At 33.3% G+C, this 20145-nt stretch overlaps 1 protein-coding gene across 3 annotated transcripts in view; it reads right to left on the reverse strand.

The window, feature by feature from the left end:
• The window catches only part of LOC123675166 (tudor domain-containing protein 7), a 41383-nt gene that overhangs the window by 19445 nt on the left and 1793 nt on the right, over positions 1-20145 (reverse strand). The window lies entirely within an intron of this gene.

Below are 20145 nucleotides of genomic sequence, written 5' to 3' on the forward strand. Positions count from 1 at the left end.
TCAAAAACCTTTTTTTATCTAAGAGTCCCAATATTTCTATGGTTTCAACTGTTGATGAGCACAGAAAAATTGAGCTTTCTATAAAAAGAGCAGTGTCCTTTCGGAAATCTGATTATTTCTATGATTTTTACTAATTTCTACAAAATTCGAATCTATATATGTTTTATAGAAATAGTTTCGAAAATATAACTCGCAGAAATTTTCCTAGGTTGCTTGAATACAGTTTCCAATATTCATCTATTGAATTCGGTGCGAAATATCGAGAAGATGTGTGGACTGTGCATTGTTCAATTATGGTCATTATTAGGTTGAATATGTTTTCTTGTTTCTTCGTAATTATATTGTTCAGTTCAATCATATATGCCTTGTTTCATATGATAATTAAAATGGATTGGTACTTGTGCGAATTCATTCTAGAGACCTATGAAAATAATCTTCAGATACATCCATCTCATTACAACTTTTCCGATTGAAACATTCGATCTTGTGGGTCTTTTCCTTATTTCCAAATCAATTTTTAGATCACAATTTATAAAACATAATAGATTCGAATTTTATAGATATTAGTGAAAAGCATAGAAATAATCAGATTGACGGAGGGACACTGCTCTTGTTATAGAAACCTCAATTTTTCTGTGCTCATCAACCATAGAAATATTGGGACTCTCAGATAAAAAAAGGTTTTTGAATATTTTTTATAATTTACATTAATACAAACCATACGATGTTATATATTTTTGAAATCAGGAAAAATTAAGCTTTCAAAAAATGGCACAGAAATCTAGTGTTCTCATTTAAAAAACCATAACTTTGGGTCGTAGCTTCGTAATAGAAGACCCTTTTGAAAAGACGAACACGCCACTGGATTCTACGTTGAAAAGTGCCTGTATAATATTTTAATTTCAGAGCTCTATCATCAGTATTAGCTGAGATATAAATGTTTTTCGATATCGCCATTTTTCCAATTTTCGCTTATAACTCGAAAACAAAAGAAGGTGACCAAAAATGAATACTACCCTTGTTGGTTTCTCAGAAAAAGAGACCGAGAATAGGGTATCAGATTTTGTCTATCTCCTCTGGTTTAAAAGTCGTAGTGCTAAAACATCGAAATTTGCCCACCCTGAACAGCGCAAATGGTTCTCTGGTCATTCAAAAAAAAAAATTGGAGTTATTTCAATAAATGAATCCGTTGCGTTGATTCTGAATGCTGATAATCAAATAAAACAAAATCATAATATGAAAATATATGTTGAAAATATACTTATATTGTTTCCTGAAACCCCAATAGTTTTGCAGGTATGAACTTCTTAATTTTGCAATCAAAATTCGGAAATATCGTTCCAATTTTTTTTACATTCATTTATTGCAGACTTCAAATCAGGTACAAAACTGACAGCGACGAATTTGAATAGAAAATAGGTATTCAAATTAGTCGGTGCCAGTTTTGTAACTGACAAAATGCAGTCTAACAATGTAACTTGATTAAATGCAGGTACAAAAATAAATCAAGTCTGTTTCCGAAGGTATGCTTTGGTTTTTCCAGGACATAAAATAGAAAACAGCTCAAAAAAAGATTCCAAACGTATATTAGCAGCAGAGTAGTAGCATGCAAGAAGGTTCAAACGGGCCAATAAAAGATGTAATAAAAGGACCATTCTCAATATTTTGGAAACCCCAAAATTATTTCAATTCTTGTGAATATTTCGTTCGTAATAACAAGGCAAGTATAATGACAATATATTGCCATAATTGAAAAATTTTCGGAACACGTTTACAGTTGTTCATGTTGGTGTTTGGTTTATTACATGCCATAAAATGTTGGGAGCAGTTCGATGAATGAAAGTATTCAACCACCCCTGAGAATTTCTAAAATTCACATTTGGGAAAAGTATAAGTACTCAGTTTTTTAACTACGGAACTTTTACACAAAAGGAAGTAAGATTTAGCGACCAATTCATCGTTACATCTACGGCAATATAAAGAAAAAAAAGCACCGAGTTGGTGTCGGGAGTTTTTGAGCACTCGTTTACGCATCATATTTTCAAAAAATTAAAGAACCACGCATTCTAACCATGTTAGGAAATAAAAAAAAAATTCAAAATTTGCAATTTCGTCTTGAGAATAAACTACTTTTTTTTTAGCGTTGTTAAAGTTTTATAGATGAAAAGTTGAGATATGCAATTTCTGAAAAGCGAGTGGATCGAAATTCCCTTGGGTATATCAACTTTATTTCGAATTTAATTTGGTTTCTATCATCAAGATCTTGGAATAAAATTACAGAATCGCATTAGAAATGATAATGATATGTTGAATTGATTAAGTAAATAAAAAAAAAAATAATTTTTTTTTTAATTTTCAAAAAATTTATTTCATGAATTCTGTTATTGTTCTGTTCTGTTATTGATAAAAATGCAGATAAAGAAACTTGAAAATTTAATTTCTTCATTTTGTTGGAGATTATGAACATTTGAATCGAAAATCAAATGAAACAAAAAAAACCGCTCCATGGATTGAATTGAAATTCTTTGGGATTTTTGTGGTGATATTGAAATGTAAAACGCACACTCAACATTGATGGTTTTTTTGATATTTTCAATTCAGCCCTTGATTATCCAAAAAGCCTCCAAAAGCCCTTTTTTTTATCAACTTTTCAAATTAATGTAGAGAACGAAGAGAATTTTTTCCGAAAATACCATAGCTGCTTCTTGTAGAGAATTCATTCAAGATTTCAAAACATCCCCTAAAATTTTTGTGCAAACATTGATTGGTGAGATATTGATGGTTAAAGACAAAAAGGTCCTTTTCAATTCTAAGTTCGATATTTCAGAGAAAAATGCTCGTATCAAAATTTTGAAAATAAGATATTGAAGCTGAATGAACAAGTTATCTTATCCATATAGTGGTTGAATTGGAAGAAAATTTCCAAGTCTGTGGGCCAAAAATAAAAATGAAAAAATTTCGCAGACATTTTAGATACTGTATTCATTAGGATTAAGTGGTCCACGTTGCTTGAAAAATTTTTTTATCATGAGATCTTCAAGCTTCAAAAAGGTTTTTTTCAAATTGAAATACGACCATTGTTATCGAAAATACAGCCATTTGAAAAACCGCTAAAAATTTCGAATTTTATTTTGATCCTTCAATTTATTCCACTAGTATATTATAAAAAAAAGTGATGTGTAATAACTCGAAAACCGTCAATATTTTCGAAGTAAGGATTGTTGTCACAATCGGGTGTCCTTTATTTTTCGTATTATATAAATAAATGAATATAGTATTTTTCATATAGTGTATAAAAAAAGGTCTCTCATCGAAAAAACAAAGCTGGGACCAACCCAAGAAAAACATCCTGTGTGGCCGAAAAAATGTTTATTTGTTTCTCATTTGTAAACGTCAGTTTCCAAAAGCACAATATTAATCAAGAAAGTTTATTTTATCAAGTCACTATTTTGTAAAACTGACAGTTGACTTGCAAAATTTTTACAAGTTAGTAGTATTATTTACATTAGAAAATTTTGTTTTATCGTCATATATGTTGAAAATCATGGTACAATTGTTATTTCCAGTTAACACAGATTTTTGATGATGAAAGAGTTGATACTGAAGATGATGAACCATCTGTTGACTCAGAAACTGCTGAACTCGAGGACTGCAGAACATTTGTACTCTCCTTACTACCAAATAATTTGCTAGACATTTTGATTTTTTGTTGACCGAATCATCTACATAACTCATCGCAATTTCGGTGCTCTTCCACCCTCCTGCACGCTTTAGTGCTGAAATATCTCCACCCGAATCCGCAACCATAGTGGCTCCAGTTCTGCGAAAAGAGTGGCCGGTGTATAACTCTGGGTCTTTTAAACCTAAATATTTCGCTATTTGCTTTGGGATACCACCAATAGTGTGCTGGCCAGCATTAAGGGAAATGCACTTTCCATGTCGGTATGTCAAAAAAAATCTTAGGCTTTCTGTTCCAGGAGGCCGAAGATTTACATATTTTCTGTATAACATGCAAGGCTTGAAGCTGCAGCCATCATCGGTTATGGTGAATCTTCTTGTTGTTAAATTTTTTGTTTGCCGCAATGTCACAATAATGTATTTTCCCATATCTTCTACATCATTCATGTTTAAGGAGAGAATTTCGTCACATCGACAACATCCAAAAATCCCAAATATTGTTACAATTTTCGCCAGCAACCACTGGTCATCAGGAGCATGTAAAAGAAATTGTTCAGCCTCTTCTTTACTTAATACCTTGGCCTTTTTTGGTGTATAACGCTCATTTTTTCGTTTCAGAAACGCTATTACCTTTTGAAATCTGCAAATGACAACTAAACGTCATATTTTTCAATAAATTTTTTAAGGAAAACAAACCTGCGAACAGGGGCATTTTCTTTCATTTCCAAGCAGCTTTTCAGCATAGACCATTTCGCCCATAAAGTATTAGGGCTGAATCTAGCTGATAGTTGATTCAAGTAGACCAACAAAACATCTTCAGTTACCCCAATCACACTATTTTTGTTTTGCCACTTTTTGAAGTCGTCGTATTCTCGCTCGTACCTTGAAGCTGATTTTGCAGGTAATAAACTTGAAGCTACACTACTGGCTGCCTCAATAATTTCTTTTGGTACATTCATTCTCGTTTTCGCCAAAACAAAATGTAAAGAAAAATAAACAGACATGTTCATGGCAACGCTTCCATAGCTTACATAGACTTATGTCTATGATAGCTTACGACATTTGAGACAAATTATTGAGATTTTTTTGGAATTTATCTAACCTTTTTACAAATGAGAAACAAATAAAATATAAAACAATACACGCAAGGTAACGGGTTTTACAGGCTCAAGGGGGTAACTGACTCGCCTGCGGCTCGTCAATTATATCCTCCATTCGCCAGTAAAAACCCTCTTACCTTGCTAGTAATGTTATATACTATTATTAAGTAGTGCCCACCGATAAGGTAACTTTATAAAAAATAAGATAACTTTCACAACTAGAGATATGATCATTGTACTACATAACTATTTTAATTCTTTAATTTTCAGCGAAAAATCTCGATCGAATTTTGAGTTTTCAGGTTCGGTTCGACTGCAATCAATTATTGTGGTGCAGTTTTAGAGGAAATTCGCGCTGTTTGAAACCAGAGACTCACAATTAATAGAAAATACAAAACTCATAGAAATAAGATTTCGTGGTAGTAAATATTTTGGTTATTTGATTGTGTCGGTTATGATTTTTATTCCACTTTTTTTTGTAAAGGGCAAATTTAACATTATTGTTTGTAATATCTGATTAGCGAAATTAAAAATTATACGTCTTCTGAAATTTTAACGATTCTCAAGTCTACCCATCCAAAACAGAAAAATTGGTAATTTTCTTAATACAGAGCAAATGTATAAATGGAAATGTTAAACCAAAATCATTACACATCCCATTTTTATTGGCGCCAAAATCGAGGTGTACTACGTATTATAACAAATACAAGAACCCATAGGCGACCCTAGCGAGGGTTTGAAATTCGAAAAATGCAGATACTTGACCCCCTTGTGAACCAGAAAGATGGGTGATCAAACAAGAAATTGTATTGCTAGGAATTCAATTTTGATTATAAAATTCATACCAGAAACTTCACATCCTCCCGGCCAGCAACTAACTCATTTCCGTAATTAGTTCATTCGTCATCGGGAAGTTTAAAAAAAAAAATTAAAATTCGCAGTCAAAATTTGTTACCATTGTGAATTTACTAAATAAAGGAAAGACTGAGAATTTTCAGTTTCTCCTTTGATAAAACGTTAAACCTTTCGAAAATAGTTGGTGAGACCTTTCAAACTCGATATCCCATGTTTCGAAGATAAATTTCATATCAACCCCCTAGAAACACCAATTGACGTATGATTTTCAAATTTTTTATGACACCTACGTTTATGACTTACAGGAGATTTTCGTTGGAACACCCTGTAGAGTGCTCTGTTCGGGGAATGAGCTTTCATAGACTTCAATTGTAATAAAAGTAGAGAAAATGTGCATGGAGTCCAAAAGATAACTTAATCCAAAAAGTTTCATCAAATAATAAAAAATCTATTCTTCAAAGGAATATTATGCTGATGCTAGCAATATGATCCTCTTAAATTTTTTTATAGATCCTTTTGTTACCATTTTTTAGGTTCTGCATAAAAATGCAACCTATAGTAAAAGGCTATCAATCAACAGAAATACAGTTACTTCTATTTCCCAAAACACCTTCTCATATTTATTGTTAATTTTTTACGTGAAACAATTGAAATATACAGGGTGTTTCGAAATAGACGTGAACCTTGGAAGATGTTTTAGTATGCTTCATTTACTGTCCTTTGAGCCATATTTAGTGATAACCAATAATCAACAGTTCACGACATATTTGAGTTACTCACCTTTCTTACTTTTTTGGCAATTTTTTCTACGTTGACTAAATTTGATCATAATTTTGGATTATTTTCGTGACCTGCTAGAAGTCCGGATCCAACACCGTTAGAATAGACGAAGCAGCGAGAAGACTGAGAGTAAATTTGAGACGGAAAGTAACAACTGAAGAAATAAAAAGTGTTTCTATAAGAAATGGTGGAGCTCATTTCAAACCTAATTTATGAATACATTTTCTACTGAAATTTTGAGTTTAATTGCAATTAAAAAGTATTGAATTTATTACTTTCCTTCCTTTGCTCATTTCCCCTTTCAAAGCAGAATCTGCTGAAACAAAACTAGTGCCTGCATTCTAACGAAAATTTTTTTAGGAAATGAAGAAGGAATTCGGCAAGTTTTAAAATAATTGTTTCATACATAAATTAGGGAATTCGGAAGTTGCAGGCAAATTTATATTGGAATTATTCTTCTCTTCATATACCAACTTTCAATTCGTACTAATTGTTATTCAACATCTAATACAGCATAATTTTGCTGTTTTCATACATATCTTATCCTTTTCTGATGAAAATAATCTAAAATTTAAATCAAACTTGGTCCGGGTAGAAAAAATTGACGAAAAATGAAATAAGGTTAAATATATTTAAAAAATATAAAAACCCAAATACTTATATCGGAAACTGTTGACTATTATCGGTTATCAATAAATATGGCTCAATCGACAGAGAATGAGTGATACTGACACCTCCTTGAAGGTTCGCGTCTAATTTGGAAACACCCTTAAGTAAAATACAGAAATGTTCAATAACAAAAGAAGCTATAAATGTTATAAATCACATCTCTCGCTCGGCATTTGAACGTGAAGATTAATATAAAATTCTATTTTTGAATTCGTTGAAGATTACCACTCCACCTCCCTGAAAAAAAATATACGTAACGTAGTGAACAACAAATATTTTATGTGATGGAAAAGTGTAAGAGGCACGTTCAGTTTTCACCTAGGAGGACCGCTGGGATTGCTCTTCGTCTAATTAATTTCTAACACCCAATAAGTTATCTTCTTTTAGCCTGTAACTGTAAGTATCAACTTTCCAGAAATCGATATTTACATCATTTCGTCCAGAATCCCATAAATATCGTAGTGTCTAAGTGCCTTTTAGAGCAGTAGTCTGCGTATCGTCTTCGAAAAAGGTCTCGTCGTTCCTACTAGTTGACGTTTGTGTCCAAATAATCGAAAATTTATAATTACGCAGAACAGTTTCATCTCATACTTTTTCCTAACATAGTATTCTATTTGAACGTATGAAAAAAATTAGTGGTTGTCACATTTTGATTATTGGTGATTTGGTGAAGTTCATTGTAAAACGCTTCTCAAATACTGAGGTGAGAATAACTTTCATTTAAGTATAATATAACAGTTTTTCTTTAATATAACTTTTTCAGTTTCAAATTGAGCAAGAAACAAAACACTCTACTAGGTTTCATCGACAAAAAGAAAAAATAAGCGAACCACCGGCTACATCTTCAACCTCAGCTTTACATCTAGTGAAGAGACGATATTCCATCAGAAACCCAAATCCCCACAGTTAGAGCACAGTATAGAACTATACAGGGTGTTCCCAAATTAGACGTGAACCTTGGAGGACGTGTTAGTATGACTAATTTTCTGTCGTTTGAGCCATATTTAGTGATAGTATTTGAGTTTTTGTGATTTTTAGAAGATTTCTCACCCTACTTCATTTTTCGTCAATTTTTTCTACGTTGACTTGTCCGGATCCAACACCGTTAGAATAGACCAGGGGTTCCCAACCTTTTCGTGGCCGGGGACCATTTTCATATTATTCTTGTTAGCACGGACCTCTATGTTGGTATAATAAAAATAAATCGTTAAATTCAAACTAAACCTTTAATTGAGAGAATAATAGGAAATTCCATAGAAAAAATATTTTTAGTATAAACTTCTGTAATTTTGTATAAATATTAATGTGATTTCTGAGCTTGCATCTTCTTCACGAGTTCAGCTATCCTAGGACTAATATTGTTATTTAAGGCTACACGCAAATCATCAGTCACTTTCATACGATTCCTAGCCTTGTTTTTAATTACTAACAAAGCAGAAAATCCTTCTTCACACAAATAAGTCGTTGAAAAAGCTATAAAATAGCGCAAGGCGATTTCTTGAAGTTTGGTATAAGAAATGGCTTTTTTACACCAAAACGACTCGGGTGAATTTGATTCAAAAGCATGCTTGCAGTTTCTATCATTTTGAAATTCAACGAGTTATTCCTGAATTTCTTCCGTAACTTCTCCAGCGTTCGTGCTAAAAGGGTCACAAATAAGGTTTTGATCAACTTCAGCTTCTGTGGTATATTCTGGGAAGTAACGAGTGAATTCATCAATCAGCATTTGTAAAAGTGTCTTGATGTTTTTCTTTGAATTTGCCTTACTTTTATCATATTTCGGATCTTCCACAAGTGCTTTCAATGTCGCAAACGCAGAATAATTATTTTCTTAAATTTTACGCAACCACATATGAAGTTTGCAAATGAAAGATCGAAGTTTATCTTCAAAAATGAATATATTGGCGAAGTTTTCCAATTTTTCATTTCCGGAACCTTGCAGTTGCATATTCAATTAATTTGAATATGTGAAAATATCCACAAGATACGCCAAATTCATCTGACATGCCGCATCAGTGAACTGTTCAACAAATCATTAATTTTTTTGTCATCCAAAAAAATAAAAAAATCTCAACCTCCGCTCTTAGTTCATATAAATTTCCCAACATAGTACCTTTGGATAGCCATCGAACTTTTGTGGGAAAAAGAAGTGCCTCATGACCAGAGTCCATTTCAGTGCATAATTTTTTGAAGAGGCGTGTACTTAAGGCACTGCTTTTTATAACATTCACAATATTTATGGCCATTTGCAGTGTACAATTGAGGCACTCAGGAAGAGTTTTAGAAGCTAATGCCTGGCGATGTATGATACAGTGCGTTGTTATTATCTTCGGATTTTTTTTTATTAACGTCGCCAGCCCGGAACATGATCCCAACATCAGTACAGAGGCCAACGAGTTTATCCAACATAAGAATATGCGGATATTATTGAAAAACTGTGAACCATTCGCGGACCATATTTTGACCTCTGCGGACCATCGGTTGGGAACCCATAGAATAGACGAAGCAGCGACAAGATTGAGAGTAAATTTCAGGTGGAAAGTAACAACTGAAGAAAGAAAGAGGGTACGTGTATAAAGATTGGTGGACGTAATTTCAAACATAATTTATGAATACATTTTTTACTGAAATTTTTTGTTTAAGTGCAATTAAAAAGTATTCAATTCATTACTTTCTTTCCTTTGCTTCTTTCCCCTTTCAAATCAAATTCTGCTGAAACAAAACTAGTGCCTGCATTCTGACGAATTTTTTTTTAGGAGATGAAGAAATTTGGCAAGTTTTTAAAATGATTTTGTCATACGTAAATTGTGGAATTCGAAAGTTGCAGGCAGATTTAAATCAGAAATTTACTATTATCTTCTTCATATACTAACTTTCAAAACATACTAATTCTTATTCAACATCTAATACAAAATACAGCATAGTTTTGCTTTTTAATACATATTATATCATTTTCTAATGAGAATAGTGCAAAATTTAAATCAAATTTGGTCAACGTAGAAAAAACTGACGAAAAATGAAGTAAAGTGAAAAAAATTTTAAAAACCACAAGAACTCAAATATCTCAAAAACTGTTGATTTTCGGTTATCAATAAATATGGCTCAATCGACAGCAAATTATTGATAGTAACACCTCCTTCAAGGTTCAAGTCTAATTTGGAAACACCCTGTATATGGTTTATGTACTGTGGTTAGAATATTCACTGCTTGTTCAATAGAAGTAGTTTGATTACTGCATAAGTATTTGGAAATAGGGCTATGACCAGCATGGCTTTGAATTCTGAGACGCGTAATGTTGATTTTGGACTTTATGTGACCAACACAGGCTTCAGTGACGCGGAAAAGACAAATTTCTACATATCCTTTCAGCAATCACAGAAAAAAGAACTAAGACATAAAATTTTAATTGCCAAAAACACACCTTGATCAGTTTACATCCTTTAGGTACATATTCATGTCATTTACAGAGCTCATTTCGTAAAATATGCTCATTATTTGCAAATCAAGGAGATGTCTAAAAAAACAAATCAAATAAATTGCTTAAATCTCATTTAACGAAATTTTCCAAGCTTCTGGGCAAAGATGGAGATTTAGTTAAACAAAACTACCATAAGGAGGCAGCAGGACAAACACAGTTGTTTAAAAAAATTATTAATCCTCAACAATCAATTGAAAATTTGTTAGATAGAAAAAAAATAATAAGATTCGGCAAATTCATAAAAATTAAAAACTATGATCCAGGGCGACATCTGTAGTATCGGAAAGACTTAGGATGAAGGGTTCTTTGGCCAGGAGAGCACTCATTGTACTTCAACTGAAGGGCTTGATTAAGCAAATCATACAACACGGAGCGCAACTCATTTATACGCGTATCACAATGGGCGATGAAGCTGTTTAAAAAAAGTTAATAAAAATTGGAAGATCTCATCGTGATAATGGTTTCCCTAGTATTTTGAACTTAAAAAAGGAAACTGAAGAAAATCAGCCTTGGAAGGTTCTGTCGTCAATCGCGGCAACAAATATTGGAAATGAAATCGAGAGCTGAAATTGAATTGTGGCACAAAAACTTCGAAAAGGAAGAGACTCTTGAAGAAGATTCAGTTCATTTTTTTACACTCAGTGTGATAGAGCTTTTTTTTCAGGGGAAAAATTATTCTTCAAATTTTACTAATATTTCCCGTGACAGAAAAATTATTCTCGGTCCTAAAACGATTAAAAACGTGACTTGATTTTGCACTTGTGCATAAAAAATACTTCTAAACGGGGATAAAATATAGAACGATTTGCGAATAACCGACGAAAAGTGACTGATTTTGTCATATAAGAGCGTTCTACGAGATCGTTAAATTTTATTAGTCCTTATTATTACTTTTTTTTGTTCCTAGATATCGGATAATTTTACATTTTTTATTTTTGACATCATTTGTTGTGCTATCTATTTGTAGGAAATATGTTTTCCTACAACTGCTATGAAAAGTAGCGTATTCTTCATAGCTTACTCAATTTCAAAACTATGTATTGCTCATACTGTGGGAAATATTATTTCTCACGGCACTTTGCCCACACTTCGCTTGGTAGACCAATGAAATTGGGCTTTTGAGTCGTTTCTATGGAAACGCAATAAATTAGCACATACTGTCAACGAAGGCTATTTTGATTTGAATCAAGTTCATTACTTGAATTATTGAAATTTGTGCAGTTGTAGGAAAAGTATAGTGTGCAACATGTGAAGAAAGTCCTTTTCTCGCTCGTGTGTTTGCGGAACTCGCCTTGCAGGCTCGTGCCACAAACTTCCACACTCGCGAGAAAAGTTGGACTCTCCCCAATTGTTGCACAATATACTATTATTTGTATTTTCAACCCACAATATTTTATATATTATTTGTATTTCAAAGTTTATCTAAGGTGATTAAAAGAAGTGTATAGTATATCCAAAGTCACTTGAACTAGTCCGTAAAAACGATTGGCCAGATGTTATTGCAAAACAGTCATAAACCACGCTTTTTAAACCCTAGATTTGAAATTAATATTTTTGCTTATGTATGGGATTCTGGTGTTGACTTTCAGAAAATTTGCGACGTGAATAGCTTTTGTTATAACATCAAAAATGATAGTATGCCATTCTACTGTGTTATACTTCCTGCCTTGCTTGAGGACAAAATGTTGAACCCCTATATATATGCTGATGATACCAACGTCTTAGTGACAGCAAAAGATAAAAGTAATCTGATTTCCAGGCTGACTGAGGCAATGGAGATCATAAATCAATGGTGTCAAAACAATGGACTTTCAATAAACACAAGTAAAACCAAGAGCATAATTTTTGAGAGTAAAGCAAGATCAGAATTATCAACAAATTTCAGTTTTAGGGATCAAGATATTGAGGTTACAAACGTATGCAAGGTGTTGGGTGTTATGGTGGACCACCAGCTCAAGTGGAGATTTCACTGCGAGGAACTGTGTAGTGGTCTTAGCTCTGTTGTTTACTCTCTGCTGGCAATAAGGAAAAAGGTGGAATTTAACATACTTAGAACTGTCTATTTTACATGTTTTCAGAGTACCTAAAATGAATTACTGTATCTCCCTTTGGGGTAATCGCACGTCGGCTGAACGAGTTTTCTTGATTCAAAAGCTGGGTATCAGAGCAATGTATGGACTGAGGTACAGAGAGTCGTGCCGTGGTGTTTTCAAAAAGAACAACATACCAACATGTTATGGTCTATACATTTATCGACTGCTAATTTTCTTCTTAAAGCATAGTCAATATTTTGAAGAATGTAGGAATAAGAACGAGACCAGGCGGAACATCAGATACTTCTATCCATTGCATTCCAGAAACCTGACTGAAAGAAATATGTTCTATATGGCAATAAGACTTTTTGAATCTCTACCAGAAAGAATTAAAGAACTTAGTAACCTAAGGTCATTCAAAAAGGAAGTCTACAAGCAGATTATAAGCTGTGAACCATATTCTGTAAAGGAATTCTTAGATAATGTAGGATTGTAAAGTTTATTTTTTTTTTGACATGCCTTCCTTTTATTGTTTGTAATGTACAATGCAATGACTGTGATAGTGAATAAAAAATATTTCTATTTCTATACTTTGATTATTCTTTATTCTCGACCTGTAATATAGGTACTATAGAGATGGCCTATTAGACGTTCATGGTAAACTAATATTTATTTTGTGCTAACAATTTGTATATTGGGGTTAGAGATGATAATCTTTCTCTTTAAAATATTTTCAATTTTTCGTATTCGGTATCAGAATAAATATGCAAAGATATATGTGATCTATTGTTTTAACTGTCCCGACTTATGGCGCGAAATTTTTTATAAAATACTTGGTTGATTTTTCGATCTGGTTATGTAGCTACTATCATTACCGACTTTGAAAGTAAATGGAGGAATATATTCGATCGCAATATATTCATCTTTTTTATATGAGCCATAGAAAGTTGTCAAATTTCATAGTCGAAATCATTATACACATCAGTCACACAACAAACTAAAACTGAATAAAAATGTTCATTTTATTAATTGTCATATTTCTCCTATGGTCCGCACTGGTCTATGCGAATCATTAGAAAGTAATTAAGAAGTGATAGATGCAGCCAATGAGTGTGACCAAAAACGCCCCCGAAGTGGGCGTTTCTATTCAGCCAATAGAAATTGGATTTGGTTAAATCCAAGACGATTTGTTACATACCAGGGTTTATATGAGAGTACCTATTGTTAGGCAATAAATAAATTGTTCCAAAGAAATTTCAGAAAACTTGGACAACCCTTGTATAATTGAAATATTCTGGCTTCCTTAAAGTGACTTTGGATATACTATATCTGATTTATTGGTTCTCATTCGTTATTACCCCTCCCACCAAAAAATACCCTTGAGCGGTAGAGCATTGACTCAAATATTAAAGTGAGCATAATATCACGTGACCACGAGGAAGAGGATAAAGATGTTTGAAATTCAACCAATGATAAGGGGTGCCAAATCACGTGATCTAAAATCGTTCAATGATTCTATTAGCGATTGGTTCAATATGTCCAACCAAAAATGTCGTTTTCTTGCTTTGCACAATTTATCTGGCTCACTACAGATAGTATTTTATTGGACTATTTTAGGTTTGGGTTTGTATTAGCAAAAATGTAAAACTAACACGGATCCACTTGAGGTTCTCTATTTAATAAAGTATATCATACCCAGAATATAGATAAGTAAATTATGAACATTGATGCGACCATTGTAAATATTGTATCCAAAACCGATAGGAAATAAAAAAATACAATTAGGTATAGTTAATAACTTTTATTAAGAAATATGTAAAGTAAACTTCAAAACATACAAAAACTGAAAATTTTATAATATAAACTTTGAGAAAAAAATGAGAATAGACCATCTGCTTTCATTTTTGTTAGAGATAAAGTCGAGCGTAGCGAAATACCGACTGGAAGTTTGACGGTTATTTTAAATATTATAAAGAACCTTTCTCTAAATTTCCAGTCCAATTGTACAGGGTGTTTCACGTAAGCGGGTCACTGGATTTTGTGGCTTATGCTTTGAGCAATATTGAAAAGTGACTCATTATATATTATATTGAGGAAAAACTATTTTTTCCAAAAAAATTTTTTTTTCCAAATATGACTGATTTTCAAAATAAGAAAACCTAGAGACAATTTTCACCAATTGTTTCTTCATTTGAACATCCCGTTTTTTAAAGAAAAACAGAACATTTTTTCTTGCAAAACATAATAATATTTCCCCATATTTTCTGAATGCTCAATTGATTCTGAATCCGAATATGTAAATATAGTGGTAGTTTTATTTTTATTTCAAGCATTTCCATTCAAAATCAGCCTGAGAAATTTCAGAAAATATATCCATTTTGTCTGTGGTTCAATAAATATTTGATTGTAAAATGTTGAACTTTTAATTCTCGATTATAATATAGCTAAAATATAATGCATGAGTTTTCATTCGGAGGTCTCAATATGTTTACTCTTGAAGAACTATGTCGAAAATAACACTTCCTTATTCAAGAGTAAACATATTGAGAGCTTTGAATGAAAATTCAGACTTTCAAAATTTGACAATCAAATATTTATAGAACCATAGACAATATGGATGTATTTCCGAATATGGAATCTGAATTTCCTCAGGTTGGTATTGAATGTGAATCTTGTAATATAAACCTACCACTATATTTACACATTCGGATTCAGAATCGATTGAGCATTCAGAAAATATGGGAAAATATTATTAAGACTATTTTGCAATAAAAAAGTGAACCGAAAGTTCAAATGAAGAAACAATTGGTGAGAAATTGTCTTTAGACATTCTTATTTTGAAAACCAGTCAAAAAAAAATTTTTTTTGAAAAATGGTTTTTCCTTTCCATGCCTTGGTTCGAAGGTTTTTCCCACAACATATTTGGATATCCCGTGGAAAATACTATCATTGTGATGGGTCACTTTTCAATATTGCTCAAAGGATAAGCCCCAAAATCCAGTGTCCCGCTTACGTGAAACATATGTATCTTCATTGGTTGCTATATGTTGTTGTACATATTAACAGAACTGCAGATTCTTGAATTTGCTTTGAAGGAGCATCTGTTATTCCTCTCAGGCATCTTTTCAATTTCATATGAAATCGTATTTTGAACTTCACCTTGTTAAATTTATCAAAGGACGTTTTGTCGATTTCATAAAAAATAACGTCCCGAATTGTTTGAAAGTACGACGCTCTATAGTCGACACAGTTCGTGAAGGTGCATTTTAGTACCTATTTGTAAGTATTTTCATGACTAGCTTCGAGTGTCTATTCGATTTCAATCAAATTGTCGCTTGGCAATCTTTTTTATTTTACTATAAAGACTGGTATTTTCACTATGAAAATATTTTTGTGCCAAAAAGTATGTCTTGTTTTATTAACTGACTTCGCGGCCCTAAAATTTGGCGCCCAGAAAAGTTTCAGGTATGCAGGTTCTGCTTCTGGTAACGAGGTGTAAACATCGTACCTTTTTGTTAAAGTTGATTCCTCTCTCTCTCTATGCGCTATATACTTATTATTAGGTCATTGGTCGTGATGCCATTCTTTTGTTTGTCTCTATCGGGCTCATGTCTGGTGAATTCCGGGAAAGAACTCTGATACACAAATGAAGTAATACTACTGGCTTTGTGGCACGGGTCAAGATCGTCTGTGCTGATCTTGTCTCACAGTCCCTTCTACAAGGTATAGGGTACTCCATGCCTTTGGTTGAGAAGACTGCCACACCATTACACTAACCGGATAATCAAAACTCTCCACAAGGCAAACTACATTATATTTTTATTCTTGGGCGTCTTCTGACAAACGAACTTCTGGATAATACTTTTGAAATGTCGACTCATCGGAGAAACACATCTGTGAAATATTGAAATAATTATAAGAAGGTCATAAATTATGAATTGAACTATTTGAAAATAAATAGGTATATTTACTTGACTATAGTCTGCAACAGACATATTTTTGTGTTGATGAGTCCGTTCCAGCCGTTTCTTCTTCTAGTCTCAGTTAGACGTGGTTTTTTGGCGGGCTAACGACGAATCAAATTCTCTTCGGTCAACCACCTAGTAGGTTTCTAGTAGAAACTTTTATGCCTTCCTCGTTCATCAACGTAGTGGGCGAACAAATACTTTTTTCTCCATTTACCAAACAGAAAACTCGAATTTTCCGATCGATACGACCAGTTGTTGTGATCCTTTTCCTGTCACATTTTTCTACTAGGTCTGATTCCATATCTGATTTTCATCAATTTCAATGCGATTGGGAACAGACTTTGAAACACCTGCTATACAGTTGCTATATCTTTCTCTTTCTGGGAATAAGAGGAATGCGATAACAACTGATATGTTTCTCTACATTATTTGGAGAAGCCTTGCCCAAAGTACAAAGAAGCAAAGTTTGAGGTTATCACGCCAAACCTTTAAGAAAATTTGAACTCGCAGATGAAACTCTGCTGGATTGTTGTAATAAGAGGCAATACTTACTTTTCAATTAATATGAAATACCAAACTGAAAACAAACTTTTTCTACAAGCGTGCGCTTTCAACTCTTTTTCCATTCGAGTCACAAAGAGTCACTTTCCTACACAGTGCGGGAAAAACCCGCAAGCATATGCGTGCGAAAAAAAATAGCAGAGGATTTTTCCGCACGCAAGTATTAAAGAATAAATTAAATTCTGTAATGTCTCTATGCACCGAACGCCCAATTAACGTCAAGGATGAGATAACTATTGTAACGACATGCAGAATTACGTCTGTCATTCATGTGTGAATGATTAATCAAATCAAATTTGATCTGTATATCAGTGTATTCGTTATAATATCAAAGTTGCTAAATTTGTGTGTTGAGTTATGTTGTCTAGTGATGAAGGAGAGTCGATAGCGTTAGTTTCAAAAACATAGTTGTGAATTTGTACTGAAAAAATAAATATTCAATAATTGTATTTCGCTACAACAATACAATATTGATATCTGATGCTGAACTACCCTCTGAAATATTAGCAGCAGCTAATGAAGCCGGTTTTCATTTGCTACCATCAAAGCCAAAACAAAAATATATGAGAAGTAATATATTCTCATTTCATTTATTGCTGTTTTACTGAAAAGGTAAAACCGAGAAAAGGAGGAAGTGTTTTCAGATTATTTTTTGGAAATGTCTAAAATTTGGAAACCGATGGCCATAATGCTTGCGGAGGTTCAGGCCATTTTGCGAGAAAATCGGGTATTTTTTTTCTATGGTCGTGATGAAGAAATGAAATCTCGCACTAGTTTCCGTTGGGGGAATGTGATCATAAGTGCAAATTTTCATCATAATCGGATGAGTACTTGCGGAGATTCAGGACATTTTGCGTCAAAATCGGGTAGGTTTTCTTTGGTTGTGATGCACCTACAGAAATGAAATTTCGCACTAGTCTCTGTTGGGGGACTGTGATCATAATTGCTAAGTTTCATCATTATCGGATCAGTGCTTGCGGAGATTCAGGCAATTATTTGTCAAAATCGAGTAATTTTTTTCTATGTTTGTGATGCACCTACAGAAATGAAATTTCGTACAAGTCTCCGTTGGGGGGACTGTGATCATAAGTGCAGATGCATAGGATCCCTGGTGTGTGTACTGATTCGATTTTGTTTCAGACTTTTTGAGATATCCACCTGTTGCTTTGGTGTTCTGCTTACAAGAGTTCTGTAAGGTGGCGCTCTTCAGAATTGTCCGAATACCCGCTATCTGCCTGGCGCCGTTTAAAAATGAAATAATGATTTGAGACACAGCAAACTTTCATAATAAATTACAATTCAGTTCATATCGAATTTTTGATGAAATGAATGGAACGGCTATTGGCCTATTCAGAGTATAGAAGATTGTCACCAGCATACAATACAAAATTTTATTATTCTATACCCAGAGGTCACAAGAGTCGAGAATCGCGAGAAATGTCAAACAAACGCTGTATGCGCCATCTGAAACAGACGCGATCTCTCGAAATCAATAAGGTATAAATCTGAAAAGTCTCCCGTTTTGTCTGAAAGTTTTACAGGTTTTCTATGCATCTTAGTTGAACGTCATCCTAAACGAGCCCCCCAAAATAAAATCAACAACCATTTTTAGTGAATTCTGATCACACTATCGGCACGAAAATTTGCGAGAGGCGTTGAAATTGTCATTCTTTACATACAATATTTTAACTCAGTTGGTTCTATCGTCACTTGAATATCTGTTTTTTTTTTATTCTCTGCTTGAATTTTCTATGCTTCTGATGACGCTATCAACACGAAATTTGACAAGAAATTTAACGATTTTTTGGTAACGGAAATATCGAGTTTTTTTTCGTTGGATATCCTTCTATAATTTTCTATGGTTCTGGTTACGCAATCAAATTGAAATAATAGACTACCTCGGTAGTATGGTCGACTGGGAGGTTGACTGTGGTGCCGAGGGTACCGGGTTCGAATCCCGGCTAGGTCATGGATGTTGTATATGTCTGGTGATGGGTAATAAAATTGAAAATAGTCTTGTAGAAAAATGAAATGTTCGTTGTGTGGATGGTTAAGCCTAGCACATATAAAGGAAATAAAAAAAAAATTGAAATATCGCACGAAGCTTCAAATTGTAACTGTCACAAATCTAAATTTCCATCTAGATCGAATCTGCAATTTTGAAATCAACAAAAATACACTATTTCGAACGGCCATATTTACGGAACAACAAGTAAGATTTTGCTCATCTACCAAACTAAACTACGGCGTTTAAAATTCGAACCAACCCTGAAAATTTCAAGTTTCTAGGTCTTTCCGTTCAGTAGTAATCATAATTAGAGCCAGCCGTACGGACGGACAGAATCGAATTTGAGGACGGTTCTGTTATAAGTGAGTCGAACCTTATCGTTTGAGAACATTTTCGGCTCAATATTCATTGTGACGAGCTCTCAAGAACATGGAATTACAATATATCAGATTTAGAAAATTAACCATGTGTAATTTAGAGTTTAAAACTGGTAGACTTTACTTATAGCAACAATTAGACCTGTAGCGTCACCAACATTATTACCAGCTAAATCGAGGAGAATTTACGAAATCTCGTATTCAAGATTTATGGAATGAAAAACGAAAAAAAAAAACAGTTGATTCTAGTAGACGGTGTTATCCGTTTATTCTTCGAAAATGGTAAAACAACAGTGTGAGCGAATCATTCAATGTTTAAAAGTATGTTAAAATACAATAATAATGCAGACATTTCATTTTTGAAGAAAAAGAAAGTGTATTTTTAATATAATATACACACTGCCTAAATTATGGGAAATGGACAATATTCCAACGAAGTTTCAGTTCATTTTCTATTGAATCCTTTGGCCTATTTTCGCAATTATTTTTTTGCTTGATTCCTCGGCAACATAACTGTTCAGATGCCGGTCTCAATTATTTTCTTTATCACATACAGGGGGAACAAAAAAAAATTGAAGCGATTCGTTGACAGACGAGATTGTTTAGGAACACTCAAATGTTGCCTTATCTCATCCGAA

The sequence above is a fragment of the Harmonia axyridis genome, chromosome 3 (genome assembly GCF_914767665.1).
Source record: "Harmonia axyridis chromosome 3, icHarAxyr1.1, whole genome shotgun sequence".
NCBI lineage: Eukaryota > Metazoa > Arthropoda > Insecta > Coleoptera > Coccinellidae > Harmonia > Harmonia axyridis.